Source organism: Berghia stephanieae, chromosome 3 (genome assembly GCF_034508935.2).
Source record: "Berghia stephanieae isolate SIO BIC M18660-M18661 chromosome 3, UCSD_Bste_1.3, whole genome shotgun sequence".
In the NCBI taxonomy this organism is placed as follows: Eukaryota; Metazoa; Mollusca; class Gastropoda; order Nudibranchia; family Aeolidiidae; genus Berghia; species Berghia stephanieae.
In genome coordinates this window covers 36,383,226-36,396,639 of record NC_088362.1, presented here as the reverse complement: position 1 = coordinate 36,396,639, position 13,414 = coordinate 36,383,226, and positions in this window count along the sequence as shown.

Sequence of the window (13,414 nt, the reverse complement as noted above, 5' to 3'; positions counted from 1 at the left end):
ACACAGAGAATCGCGTATATATTATAAATTAAAATTTTCTTTTTAAAAAATAAAAACAAGTCTTTTCCTAGGTTAGTCCATAAAAAAAATCAAAATCGATGTCTTTTAAGGAGGTCAAAGTAATTGAAGTGTTTGGCCACGTGGGGTTCTATTTGGTCACTTTTGCAGTCTAAATTGGCTTCGAAGAACTCTGGCCATCTGGCATCCCTGTTTGTGAGAACAGAAGTTTAAGTATAAAACAATCTGCATGTTTGCCTCTTTAGTTTGTAAACTTCCAAAGCAAGCGGTTGTGTATCATTCGTTTTTAAATGGAATTGTTATAATTGATAGATTTCAGTGGATTACACGATGTGCAACTGTGCTTATGGTAGTCATTATCACATCAATATGTTTTGACTTTGATCCCTAACATGTTACATTTACATGTTCTTGAAGTGAGTTAAAATTAGAGGATCAAATAAAAATATATAGAAAGACATGTCGCATAACCAAAGCATAATAATAATATTACTATAACCTCCCTGAGTCAGAACTAATCATAGTCATAGTGAGAGTCATAGAAAATAGAACGATTCAAGTGAAATTAATTCATTATTTGTGACGGAACACGGATTACACTAACTACAGAAATGGTGAGTCTTGACTAAAATCCGAAACTTTTGTGTACATGAACCTTGTAACACACACTTTTGAACAGAAAACACCCCCTCCCCCATACAACCCCCCCCCCCCCCCCCCACACACACACACATAACACCCCCAACCCCCCCCCCCTTCCACCTCTCTTCCCAACGCAACATCATACATTCTCAATACGAATTGAACTAGTGAGGTGGAGTCTACATTCATTGTGATTTGTTTGGGTAATTAAAAAATTAAGGTGGCGTTTTTATACACCTCCATTGGAGGTATACAAAAACGCACCGTTTTTATGCACCTCCGTTGGCGGTGATGGTAAAGTTGTTGCTGCATACGTCCATGAGGTTTAAATAGTTTAAGATTGTAGTTTAGCACGCTGCTTAGTGATTACCGATGTACAATGATAATAAATTAAAGAATAATAACAACAATTTAAAAAATCAAAAGTAAAAAGAAACATGGCACACAAATACTGATCTCAAATAAATAAATAATTTTAGAAAATTAAAATCGAAAATTTTTAAAAACATGATAAAAAGTTTTTGAAAAAAAAAAAGAAAGAAAAAAAAAAGCAAACAAAAACAAAGTAAATCAAAGAAAAAAGAAAAAAAAAAGTCAACATTGGGAATCGAACCCGGTACTTTCGAGGTTGGAGTCTGACAGCTTGTCCACTGCGCTACGGAGCCACCTGACGGTTCATCACATTTAATAAGGTCTTTCTAAAACATTATTTTACCTTCAATGCAACTTCTATTTTCTGGTTTTATATTTCGATTTTTTAAATTATTAATATTCTTATATAAATTTATTAACAAAGACATCCTACAGATGTCACAATATAACATTCGCCATGTCCAAATGAAGAAACAATATCGCTAATGAAATTGGGTGGAATGCGCATGCGTGACGGAGGTGTATAAAAACGATCCGTTAAGATACACCGTCAACGGAGGTGCATAAAAACACTACGAAAAATTAATCTCCTTCCACTGCTCCCCCCCCCCCCCCCCCCACCCCACCTCTCTCTCTCTCTCACTCTCTCTCTCTCTCTCTATCTATCTCTCTCTCTCTCTCTCTCACACACACACACACACACACACACACACTCACATTCACTAATTGACGCAATGACAATCATAAATTAGGCAATGACGGATTAAATGTAGCGTGCACTATTTATTGGCTTTGTCTATCGTGCCCTCCTCTTCTCCCAAACCTCTCATCTCCTCTTGACTTGAATATGCGGATGACTGGGTTTTTATTGACTTATCATGAGTAATTAATGGTCAATATACTAAATAGCTGGTGTCTGGAAACTGAACATCAATAATGGCATTTTTCAGACTTAGTTTTTGTTCTCTACCTATCTCTCTGTCCGCAGTCTATGTTGGTTCCTCTCTCTCTCTCTCTCTCTCTCTCTCCTCTCTCTCTCTCTCTCTCTCTCTCTCTCTCTCTCTTCTGTGTTGTTGTGTGTGTGTGTGTGTGTGTGTCTGTCTCTCCCATTTTATTGTGAGAAAAATAGACGGGGAAAAGCATGGTGGGAGGTCGAGAGTGAGTGAGAGAGAGAGAGAGAGAGAGAGAGAGAGAGAGAGAGAAGAGAGAGAGAGGATTATTTGATTTGATATGACGGAGAATACACGTTCGAAATACTATTAAAGAGAGAGAGACACAGAGAGAGGGAGAGAGAGAGAGAGAGAGAGAGAGAGAGAGAGAGAGAGAGAGAGAGAGAGGATTATTTGATTTGATATGACGGAGAATACACGTACGAAATACTATCAAAGAGAGAGAGAGAGAGAGAGAGAGAGAGAGAGAGCTATGAAGATATTGTTGTGGATGAGAACAATAAAGAGAGGAATAAGAAAACAAATGAATTGTGTGGATGAATAGATAGATACATAATAAATTTAAACATAGATATGAAGGTAGATCGATTGATTTTGTCGGTAGGTAGATGGATGGATGTATGTATGAAGGAAAAGATGGGTGAATTGATGAAAAGGTGAAACATAAAGAGAAATATAGATTCATAGACAGTAGATAGATAGATAGATAGATAGATAGATAGATAGATAGATAGATAGATAGATAGATAGATAGATAGATAGATAGATGATAATAGATAGATAGATAATAGATAGATAGATAGATAGATGTAGAGATGATGAGAAGAAGATGAGAGAAAGATGAGGAGAGAGAGAGAGAGAGAGAGAGAGAGAGAGAGAGAGAGAGAAGAGAGAGAGAGAGAGAGAGAGAGAGAGGAGAGAGAGAGAGAAGAGAGAAGAAGATGTAGTACCATATACCTGTCCCAACAACGATCAGGCCCTGGGACTAAAACCACCCCTCTCTCTCGCGCTCTCTTTCTATCTCTTCTCTTCTCTCTCTCTCTCTCTCTCTCTCTCTCTCTATCTCTGTGTGTTTCCTTATCTCTCTCCTTATCTCTCTCTCTCCCTCTGTGTATGTGTATGTGTGTGTTTCCTTCTCTCTCTCTCTCTCTCTCTCTCTCTCTCTCTCTCATTTATCAATTCCGGGAATCGGATAACATCTAAAGATGGATGAAAAGAAGAATAAGGAGGAAGAGGCGGAGAGGGAGGTGGAGAAGTGGGAGTTGAAGATAAAGAGAAAATAATAATGAAAAAAATATAGAGACATAAATAGATAGATAGATAGATAGATAGATAGATAGATAGATAGATAGATAGAATAGATAGATAGATAGATAGATAGATAGATAGATAGATATAGATAGATAGATAGATACATAGATAGATAAATACATAGATAGATAGATATATAGAGACATACAGACATACAAATTGATAGATAAATACAACCAAAGATAACATATTGCACTGTATATATTTGTCCCGATGGTTGTCCGGCCCCGTAGGCCGGCCCCGTAGAACGTAAAATTTCGTCGGCGACTCGTCCTCCTATATAAGAAGTCACTGTACTCTAGTCAACCATGTCCAGCCATGCTATTGGTCAGAATCAGCGTGGGTGCGCAACCGGATGCGCGGGTTGACGGAGGTAGGAAACAATAACAAACCCACATGGTTGCCATTACCTCCACCATCATTCTCGCTCACGGTTTGTGGAAAGCACTTCATTACAGGCACGTAATAGTGAATCTAGTTTTTGTTTTGAACATTTCTATTATTGTTCTTTGTAAATTGACCCATATTAAAAGAAACATACAAACAAAACAGGCATGACCAGTCACTAACAATGCCGTGTAGTGTGTAGACAGTAACACAGTACGGTGAACATGACTGACACTGGGATCGGAATGTCGGAACCCATGAGTCGTTCGCAACTCTGCCTCACGTATTCATTTAATCAGTCAATTTAATTTTTATTAAGCTTGCGTAAAACATACAAACAAAAAAGACATGACCAGTCACTAACAATGCAGTGTAGTGTGTAGACAGTAACACGGTACGGTGAACATGAATGACACTGGGATCGGAATGTCGGAACCCAGTAGTCGTTCGCAACTCAGCCTCGCGTACTCATTTAATCAGTCGATTTAAATTTCATTTAGCTTGCCTATTCTTCAAGTTTATGATATATTCACTTTTTCTATTTAAAAAGGGTAATCCAAACAGACCATAAAAACGATTTTATAATAAGCCGACTTCAACTTCCATCACTTACGACACGAACTTATTTTGGGTGGTTTTTTTTAACAAAACCGTTTGACTCAAACTAAAGCTTCGGCATTGGATAAGGAGCGAGGTCCCTGTTGCCATCTTGCTTAGTTTATACAGAGACTGGGTTGCCAGCTTGGCTGTTCTTGATAAATAGTAGTAAATAGCACAACCTTGTGCAATGAGAGAGATATATATAGAGAGAGAGATTTTGAACAAAAAACGAATATCTCTCTCTCTCTCTTACCCTCTCTCTCTCTCTCTCATTTGCCCTCTCTCTCTCTCTCTCTCTCTCTCCTCACACTCTCTCTCTCTCTCTCTCTCTCTCTCTCTCTCCTCCCTCTCTCTCTCTCTTCCTATTTCATCTGTCACACTGTTTGACAATCTTCTTCACCTGGCTCACTTGTACTTGTAATATCGGGTGTAAGGTAAAATTTTGAACAATTATTATTCTTTATAAAATGCAGAAACTTTGCAAATAAACCGATAGACTAGATATTAATTCGATTCGAAAAGTGGAACACAAAAGGAGAATTTGCGAATACCCGGTCCAGACATAAGCGTCATGGTCTTATTTATAAAGTGCAGAATCTTTGCAAATAAACGGATAAAATAGAGATTAATTCGATTCGAAAAGTGGAACACAAAAGCAGAATTTGCGAATGCCCGGTCCAGACATAAGTGTTATGGTCTTATTTATAAAATCTAGAAACTTTGAAAATAAACGGACAAGATAGAGATTCATTCGATTCGAAAAGTGGAACACAAAAGCAGAATTTGCGAATGCCCGGTCCAGACATAAGCGTTATGGTCTTATTTATAAAGTGCAGAAACTTTGCAAATACGCGGATAAGATAGAGATTAATTCGATTCGAAAAGTGGAACACAAAAGCAGAATTTGCGAATGCCCGGTCCAGACATAAGCGTTATGGTCTTATTTATAAAGTGCAGAAACTTTGCAAATAAACGGATAAGATAGAGATTCATTCGATTCGAAAAGTGGAACACAAAAGCAGAATTTGCGAATGCCCGGTCCAGACATAAGCGCTATGGTCTTATTTATAAAGTGCAGAAACTTTGCAAATAAACGGATAAGATAGAGATTCATTCGATTCGAAAAGTGGAACACAAAAGCAGAATCTGCGAATGCCCGGTCCAGACATAAGCGTTATGGTCTTATTTATAAAGTGCAGAAACTTTGCAAATAAACGGATAGACTAGATGTTATTTCGATTCGAAAAGTGGAACACATGAGGAAAATTTGCGAATACCCAGTCCAGACATAAGCGTCATAGTCCTATTTATAAAGTACAGAATCTTTGCAAATAGACGGATAAAATAGAGATTAATTCGATTCGAAAAGTGGAACACAAAAGCAGAATTTGCGAATGCCCGGTCCAGACATAAGCGCTATGGTCTTATTTATAAAGTGCAGAAATTTTGCAAATAAACGGAAAAAGCAGATTAATTCTAATCGAACAGTGGAACACAAAGGCAGAATTTGCGAACAACCGGTCCAGACATAAGCGTTATGGTCTTATTTATAAAATCTAGAAACTTTGCAAATAAATGGATAAAAAAGAGATTAATTCGATTCGAAACGTGGAACACAAAAGCAGAATTTGCGAATGCCCGGTCCAGACATAAGCGTTATGGTCTTATTAATAAAATGCAGAAACTTTGCAGATAAACGGATAGACTAGATATTAATTCGATTCGAAAAGTGGAACACAAAAGCAGAATTTGCGAATGCCCGGTCCAGACATAAGCGCTATGGTCTTATTTATAAAGTGCAGAAACTTTGCAAATAAACGGAAAAAATAGAGATTCATTCGATTCGAAAAGTGGAACACAAAAGCAGAATCTGCGAATGCCCGGTCCAGACATAAGCGTTATGGTCTTATTTATAAAGTGCAGAAACTTTGCAAATAAACGGATAGACTAGATGTTATTTCGATTCGAAAAGTGGAACACAAAAGGAAAATTTGCGAATACCCAGTCCAGACATAAGCGTCATAGTCCTATTTAGAAAGTACAGAATCTTTGCAAATAGACGGATAAAATAGAGATTAATTCGATTCGAAAAGTGGAACACAAAAGCAGAATTTGCGAATGCCCGGTCCAGACATAAGCGCTATGGTCTTATTTATAAAGTGCAGAAATTTTGCAAATAAACGGAAAAAGCAGATTAATTCTAATCGAACAGTGGAACACAAAGGCAGAATTTGCGAACAACCGGTCCAGACATAAGCGTTATGGTCTTATTTATAAAATCTAGAAACTTTGCAAATAAATGGATAAAAAAGAGATTAATTCGATTCGAAACGTGGAACACAAAAGCAGAATTTGCGAATGCCCGGTCCAGACATAAGCGTTATGGTCTTATTAATAAAATGCAGAAACTTTGCAGATAAACGGATAGACTAGATATTAATTCGATTCGAAAAGTGGAACACAAAAGCAGAATTTGCGAATGCCCGGTCCAGACATAAGCGCTATGGTCTTATTTATAAAGTGCAGAAACTTTGCAAATAAACGGAAAAAATAGAGATTCATTCGATTCGAAAAGTGGAACACAAAAGCAGAATCTGCGAACAACCGGTCCAGACATAAGCGTTATGGTCTTATTTATAAAGTGCAGAAAATTTGCAAATAAACGGATAAGATAGAGATTAATTCGATTCGAAAAGTGGAACACAAAAGCAGAATTTGTGAATACCCGGTCCAGGCATAAGCGTCATGGTCTTGTTTAAATGAAACAATGCCATTTAAAAAAATATATGGTCAATGAGTAATTAAGCTAAATATGCAGAGTTCAAATAGATAACTTGATCTGTGAATTTTTTTATAATTAGCTGTTTTTATTCTCCATCATTTAGGTTATGTGATTAAGTTTATAATTGAAATACAAACTTTATCTCACTTATCAATGTTTTGCAATAAAGGAGAGTGTGAGTGAACCTGAGCAAAGGAAATTATTTGAGAGAGTGATATTTATCATGCTTTTCAGTTTGTAGTTGAATTCTAGAATGGATTCTTTATAGTTCTCATTGATTGTATGTCAGTGTGTCAGTCTTTAGGACACCGATTACCCTAATGCGGCCACAATTTACAATGTGACGGCCACAAGCCCGTTAAACGCAGAGTGGGGAATTGTTGTTTGCAAGTAATGCTATGGTTTTAATAGGATATCTGTCTCCTATTAAAATACATTCCTGTGTTGGATTTTGGATTAAATTCATGTCTTCTTCGGATTTTGGGATATTTAATTTTCATGGATTGTGATTGTGATTTTCAAGACTATTAATGTAAGTAAATGCCCAAATAGATATTTTTATTCATTTATTCTTTATTTATTTTTTTTAGTTTTGTTTTGTTTTGAAGCATTTATTATAAGAAATATTGTACATATGCACTTATACACCAAAGACTATATCCTTTCAACTGATTATTATTATTATTATTATTATTATTATTATTATTATTATTATTATTATTATTATTATTATTATTATTATTATTATTATTATTATTATTATTATTATTATTATTATTATTATTATTATTATTATTATTATTATTATTATTATTATTATTATTATATATATATAATAATAATAATAATAATAATAATAATAATAATAATATAATAAATAATAATAATAATAATAATAATAATAATAATAATAATAATAATAATAATTAATAATAAGTGCATTGAGTGAAATCCCAATCATGGTTGCCCAAATAAAACTGGCGCTAGAATCCCGACTACCTGTCTAAACGAATGTTGTTTGTACGATACATACTAACTACACGTTCAATATCGGGGCAGAAAATATACGTTTGGTTTTATGAAATTAAAACAGTAGTCCCACATTGTCTTTGATGTTATTTGTGGTTGCATTTGCTTTGAAACTTACACATTATATTGTGTTACATTGTTTACAAAATATTTCTGGTACTCGTATGCATGTGTAGTCAACGGACCACCGGTCAATCGTGTTCTTTATTATTTTATTATTAATTTTGGCTTGACATCTTACATATGTGAATTTGACAGGTTGTTATGGATGGTAATTATAACATTAAGTGATTTTTAAACATTTTTACGGCGTTTTAAATGTCTTTCTTGCATTCATTGCCGAGCACCTCCACTTTTCTGTTACTATTTTAACGATCAGCTGATTTTCTCTTGCCTCCCCTTTAATTTCGCGGACTTTTTTCAGAACGAGGCGTGGGAGTGGCTAATAATATTATAATATTCGTTGTCGCCACCATCATGCTCACGGAGGGACCCCGTTAACTTTACGGGGCGGAGATGACCGTCTGCGATACTGTCCTTTTGTTGGTTAAAGATGGGGCTTAAATAGGATACAGTTTCAAGCAAAATTTTAACGTGGCGTTTTTATGCACCTCCGTTGGAGGTGTACAAAAACGCACTGTTTTTATGTACCTCCATTGGAGGTGTACAGAAACGCACCGTTTTTATGCACCTCCGTTGTCGGTGATTGTAAATTAATGAAAATGTTGCTGCATACGTCCATGAGGTTTAAATAGTTTTAGCACGCTGCTAAGTGATTACCGATGTACGTTTATAAAATGATAATAAATTAAAGAATAATAACAATAATGTAAAAAGAAACATGGCACACAAATAGTTATCTCAAATAAATAAATAATTTTAGAAAATTAAAATCGATGTTGTTTAAAAACATGATAGAAAGTTTTTGAAAAAAAAAAAGAAAGTAAGAAAAAAAGCAAACAAAATTAAGTAAATTAAAAAGAAAAACAAAACCGTCTACAAAGGGAATCGAACCCGGTACTTTCAAGGTTAGAGTCTGGCAGCTTGTCCGTTGCGCTACGGAGCACCTGACGTTCATCACATTTAATAAGGTCTTTCTAAAACATTATTTTACCTTCAATGCAACTTCTATTTTCTGGTTTTATATTTCGATTTTTTAAATTATTATTATTATTATTATTATTATTATTATTATTATTATTATTATTATTATTATTATTATTATTATTATTATTATTATTATTATTATTTATAAACAAAAACATCCTACAGCTGTCACAATATAACTTTCGCCATGTCCAAATACAGAAACAAAATTTGCTGATGAAATTGGGTGGGATGCGCATGCGTGACGGAATTTTTAATAGCCTCTAATTTCAAAAAATACTTGAGATATGATAATTCTGACAACTTTGTAAGATTTCCTATGTCTTAGAGTGTCGATTAAGGGAAAAAAAGTGATTTTATGATATTTTGAGAGATACTGTCCTTTTGTTGGTTAGGGCAGACATACATACATACATACATACATACATACATACATACATACATACATACATACATACATACGTACGTACGTACATACATACATACATACATACATACATACATACATACATACATACATACATACATACATACATACATACATACATACATACATACATACATAATGTACAATGTATAGAGCTGGAGTATTAATTTGAACAGTGAAGTTTCAGACTGCCACAGAATGTCCAAGAGGTAATAATGATATACGTGTTGATGACGATGATAATGATGATGATGACGATGATGACGACGATGGTGATGATGATGTTGATGATGATGATGATGATGATGATGATGATGATGATGATGATGATGACAATGACTACTACTACTACTACTACTACTACTACTACTACTACTACTACTACTACTACTACTACTACTACATACTACTACTACTACTACTACTACTACTACACTACTATACTACTACTACTACTACTACTACTACTACACTACTACTACTACTACTACTACTACTACTACTACTACTACTAGCTACTACTACTACTACTACTACTACTACTACTGCTACTACTACTACTACTACTACTACTACTACTACTACTACTACTCTTAATACTACTACTTCTTACTTCTACTTCTAATACTACTTCCTCTTCTTCACTGCTACCACTACTACTACTACTACTACTGCTACTACTACTACTACTACTACTACTACTACTACTACTACTACTACTACTACTACTACTACTACTACTACTACTACGACTACTATTACTACTACTACTACTACTACTACTACTACTACTACTACTACTACTACTACCACCACTACTACTACTACTGCTGCAGCGGCTGCTGCTACTACTACTACTACTACTACTACTACTACTACTACTACTACTACTACGACTACTACTATTACTACTACTACCACAACAACTACTACTCCTACTACTACTACTACTACTACTACTACTACTACTACTACTACTACTACTACTACTACTACTACTACTACTACTACTACTACTACTACTACTACTACTACTACTACTACCACTACTACGACTACTACCACAACTACTACTACTCCTACTACCCCTACTACTTCTACTTCTACTACTACTTCTTTTTTTTCACTGTCATACCGCTTGATGAATAGAACCAACACAGAAAACTACGTGAAAACTTAAACGTTGTTTATATAAAATCTATTGATGCAATGCGTTTAGTTTGTTTTTTTTAATCATAACACCTGCCAGCCGATATAACGTGTCAATACACAAAAGTATGTGTAACGTTGATTGTTTATAGTATTATTCATACTGTTAACAAATTTCAATCAACTCCAAATAAAAATCAGAAACTTTATTCAACTGTGTCTGCTCTGGCCTAAGTTTGCCTACACAGGCCGCAATTCTTCTTCTTATGCCTCTCTCTCTCTCTCTCTCTCTCTCTCTCTCTTTCTCTCTCTCTCTCTCTCTCTACTCTACACTCTCTCTCTCACACACACACACACACACACACTCTCTCTCTCTCTTTCTCCCTCTCTGTAAACAATTATACTGATAGGTAAATATAGAAAACTACACAGGTTTTATGAAGATAAACAATTACAAAAACCTGATGACGTCAATTTCGTTCTATCTCTATGCCTGTATTTGGTTATATAAAACCATTGATGTCAACAGGATATAACGTGTAAATACACAAACGTATGTGTTACGTTGATTGTTTATAGTCATATTCATACAGTTTAGTGATAATTGCTCATAAAAATGGCTGATTAAAAATAATAAGTAATATCAGAGTGACGTCAATAATGACCTAGATAATAACGAATCTCGGGCAGTCGTCACAATGTACACAATTATTACAACGATTGGAAAACATAGAAAACTACACAGGTTTTGCAATCGATAGCATGTGTTTTAGTAAATTGCGCACTGTTCTACCGCTTGATCAATAGAACCAACACAGAAAACTACGTGAAAACTTAAACGTTGGTTATATAAAATCTATTGATGCAATGCGTTTAGTTTTTAAAAAATCATAACATCTGCCAGCCAGATATAACGTGTCAACACACAAAACTATGTGAACCGTTGATTCGTTTATAGTATTATTCATACTGTTAACAAATTTCAATCAACTCCAAATGAAAATCAAAAACATTATTCTTGAAAACAAAAACAACTGTGGGCTGCCTTTACCAACAAAAGGACAGTATCTGAGCTAACCCAGATCCAACCAGTTTTGCCGCAATCGACACATTTAGTTTTTTCATTCATAACTCTTTAATTCTATTACATAGTGGAAGGCATCTAACATTAAATAATAGCTAATGATAAATTGCGGTTTTCTGTTAGTCGGCAATTTCATTGAGGTAATATGTTTCGTAATATTTTGAGATACTGTTCTTTCTTGGTTAATTAATACCATGCGCAAATAACTCTACCTGTAACCAACAAAAGGACAGTATCTTATACGTCCGTCTCACATACTGTTCATCCATGGTTAACCGCAATGCAAATGCCTCGTCCGTTTTCACCAAAAGAACAGTACGTGTATCTAAGTTGTGAATATAGCAAAATACGATCGACAAACGTCTCACACGAGTCAAGCTTCTCAACGTCTCCCACCAGTCACAAACGCCGTCCAAAACGAAGACATGGCCGTTCGAGTATTACGTCATAATCATGTATAATACTTGACACCTTTCTGAGTCAGTTTATTGTGTAAAAACTGAAAGTAATAAATATCATAGTGGAGAATATAAAAACCACACTGTTGAAATCAACTATTAAGAAGGAGAACATTAGTCTTTGAATCATAAAAATCGGTTGAGAAACAACACTTTTAAGAGTAAATATTATTTTGAAAGTTGATGTTGTCCTTGTTTGTTTATTTTGGTAACTTATTTATTTCTTGTCCGATTTTCTCGATTCCTGTATCATTTTTCATTTCTCTCTGAGACAAGATCGGCGATGTACTTTGTTTTTTTAAAATCTGACTAACACATACATTGGCTTTTTTTCCCAACGAGCCTTGGCTCCCTAATAAATTCAAAAGGGCACAAAGAAGGTGACGCAACTTTCAGGACTACAATAATATGCGAGGTGCTGTAGGGTCGGACGTTTAAACTGAATAAATGCTTCTTGGGTTTGGTGACTAGTTGAGCAGTGTCATCCTAGAAAGAGGAGCTACGTCTAGAAAGGACAAGTCGCCGTTCGCGTGGCACATACCACACTTGCCTAGTGATTTGTTAGCGCGTGTTAGCAACACGCTCCTTGGCTGGCCGCCGGTTTCGCCTGGCTAGACTAGAGGGGGAGGGAAGGGAGGGGAGGTCTTATTAAACTGGGCACGTGTGTGTGTACCCTTTGTTTAGTTATTTTTTTTTTATTGGGCCACGTGTTGTAGACACCCATCAGTGACTCTTTGTTGAAATTTAGTCTTTTTCATTTTAGTATTGAGTGGAGATCTGTTCCCACATGTTATAGACAACCATCAGTGACACTTGAGATTTCTAGATCTATAGTAGGCTAGTACTTATAAGATTTGAGATATTTTAGAGATTGAGTTGAACATGGAAAACGCTGAGTTGTACATTTTGTTAATTTTATGTGCCCCCCCCCCCCACCTTCTCTCTCTCTCTCTCCTCTCTCTCTCTCTCTCTCTCTCTCTCTCCTCTCTCTCTCTCTCTCTCTTCTATCTATCTATCTATCTATCTATCTGCCTCTATCCCTCTTCCCCCCCCACCCCCACCCTACCCCCCCCCCCCTCTCTCTCTCTCTCTCTCGCT